Genomic DNA, 2,934 nt, shown 5'->3' with positions numbered 1-2,934 from the left:
CCCTTTTAAGGGGTGAAAGTGAACGTGACTAATTAAAACGTGACTAATTAATTTATTATCTTAATTTAATAATTATACCAGCAAGTAATTGATATGACACCTTCATTTCCGTAAAAACTCTCTTGCTACAAATAGTTCAATACGAGGTTGTGGGTATTTTTCAAGATCACATCCAGTTATTGATTATATGCCAACCGCTGCAGGGCCCAGTCTCACGATATTGTTATATTCTGAAGTAATATTTCCCAATGAACATATATTAATCACTTACAAGTTCGCAACATCTTTGCAGCACCAATCGCAGGGTGGCCTTAAGTATTAGAAGATTATCATTTAAATCTGGGCAATAATATGCTTACCGGCGAGCAGCTGTCATATTGCAAATTTTAATTTATGTTTTATATTAAATATTACTTGAAAAAGAGGCTTACAAAGAATCAACACTAAATAGACATTGGTCCAAGCGCTCCTTGTATAATAGGAAACTTCAATACATGTGTTATTCAATGTTTTCAGACGAAACATGTATGAAAGAGAAACATGCCTTGTTTGAACAAATGTTTGATGCTTCTGTATGACCTAGCGGTCAAAATGTCTGCAAAGGTCGGACAAAGACACCTCATCAAGAGGAGGGTGCCTATAGGAGCGCCGCCCATATGCATATCTTAAACAATCAATAACAGGTATAGCACGCTTCCTACAGAATATAGTCAACATTCGTATGCACTGAGCTATTCAACCTCTCTCTTAAGCCCTATCTGCGTTTTCAAGCACAAGGCTTTCAAAATTTACATACATATTAATAAAAAATAAAAAATAATCACAATGCAGACGTTGTTTCCTAAACATAGCTACTGAATACTCTGGGCATGTGTAGAACCTCGGCCGGCAATTGTATCCCAAACTGAACTATTCTCACCGCATCGTCACAAACATTATTGTGCATCTCAGTTCAGTATCAAGACCACGAGGACTTAACAAAAGGCTGTGAGTTTTTCTATGTATTTAGCTATAACTCAATCTGCAATTCCAATAAAGAAATGAGCCAGGATTTTTCTTATACTAGTTTTGCAGTTTGAAATGGTTATACGAGATCTCTCATCTGGTGATAGACAGTAACCTATTAGATTAAATATAGATATGAATATCACAAAAAAAAGCTAAGATGCAAGCGCATAAGCGATTATTTCATTAATTTATCTGACGATTGCCCTCTTTGATATGTCATAACAAGAACATGTGCTTTTAGATCCAATATACAAGGGCAGTAGTTTAACTGTGTTTAATCAGTAGTTCATGTTCGTTAATAAGGCCGAACGGGAAAATTGACTCAAATAATGCTGCGAAATGAGATATAGCGCGGGAGCAGATGCAATAACATTGAATTTTTTATAGAAATTTCTCAGAAGCCATAATATTTTATACAAACCCCATCAAAACTATTTAAAAAATCTAGAAAATATTTGACAAATATAAATTATTTGATGGCATATTCATACAATTTTTTTTCTTGAATAAAAAATTGATCATTTATTGACAAATTGTAACACATATGATGTCCATTAAAGTCACGCCAGAATGTTGTTGATCCAAAATATATTACTTTTGATTATATATGTAAATATATATTTATTGGGAAACTATTTCATGTAGTTGTCCAGATAATGAGACTGCAACGCGAGTGTTCGTATATATATAGGCTTCAGGTAGATGAACGCTCTCCATATGGAACTCGTTTTTTCTTGCGTTTCAGCGGAGGTAATTAATGACGCTGTCTATAAAATCACTGCCTACAAAAAAGCAAGGTGAGAACTGTTCCGTTTGCTTGAGCAGCCTCTGTGTGACGTGGGAATAGTTTAGTTTGAATAAAGTTATCGAATCTGTCAGTAGTTTTACTTCTTCGGCAATTTTCAGTAATTCTTTTCAGATACCAAATTACAATAATATGTTTCGTTAAATCACCCAAATACGTCGGTTGTATCTGAAAAATTATTGCAAATTTCTTCTCTGCCTGACTACAGGGACTTGTATTTCGCACAGAGGAAAACACCTATTTTTGGTGCATCATCACTGATCAGCAGCAGTGGTTTTGGGATTAAAATAATAATTTGATATTAGGTGGCATCGTCAGCGCTATCTGCCATCAATAAATTATATCACCAAAGACAGTACGGCGATAATTAATTATCGTAATAAAATACCGCCGTATACCCAAGAAGCCGCTGATATTTATATCTTCCGGTCATGAAGAAGCACTGGACTGATATCGTTATATTTCTCCATCGTTTCGATCGTTTAATTATCGGCAACAGTAATATTGATCAACTACATATTGATGATTATATTATAGTATATTCCCATGCTTTAAAGCCACAACAGAAATATATTTATATATCATGAGAATATTAGGAAACTCAACACATGAAATTTAACCTGCGAGATACTCAATTATTTTACACCCGAGTTTTCACTCCTCATGAAAATTGAAACCGTCATCGCCCGTCTTTATCTATTCTCATTAATCACTTGAAAATGCGGTGTTATTCATGTTTTTGAATAATAATATATTATTATTAAAAAACATGAATAACACATATGTAAAAAGTCTTTCATGACTTTTTCAAACTGTATAAATGTTTTGGATACATGCGTTATCGCACTAAAAATTTTACTACATTTGGTGGTCTAGAAGGAGACATCAAACAGGCGATACATGTTAAATAATGACTAGATTTCTTATAATTCCTGGGTGAGATGGCGTTACATCGACACACTCACAACATTTTATTATGTGCTCGTAGTCATGATACTGAACTGTGCTGCGAAATAATGCTTGTGATGGCGGGGCAGTAGGTGAGAATATTTTAGTCTGGGATACAATTGCCAGTAGAAACTCTCTACTTTTGAAGTGTTCAGTAGTCATTTATATGAGAC

The sequence above is a fragment of the Hyalella azteca genome, unplaced genomic scaffold, assembly GCF_000764305.2.
Source record: "Hyalella azteca isolate HAZT.00-mixed unplaced genomic scaffold, Hazt_2.0.2 contig12758, whole genome shotgun sequence".
NCBI classification, from domain to species: Eukaryota; Metazoa; Arthropoda; class Malacostraca; order Amphipoda; family Hyalellidae; genus Hyalella; species Hyalella azteca.
The sequence above is the reverse complement of the archived record's forward strand: the minus strand, read 5'-3'. Positions refer to the sequence as shown.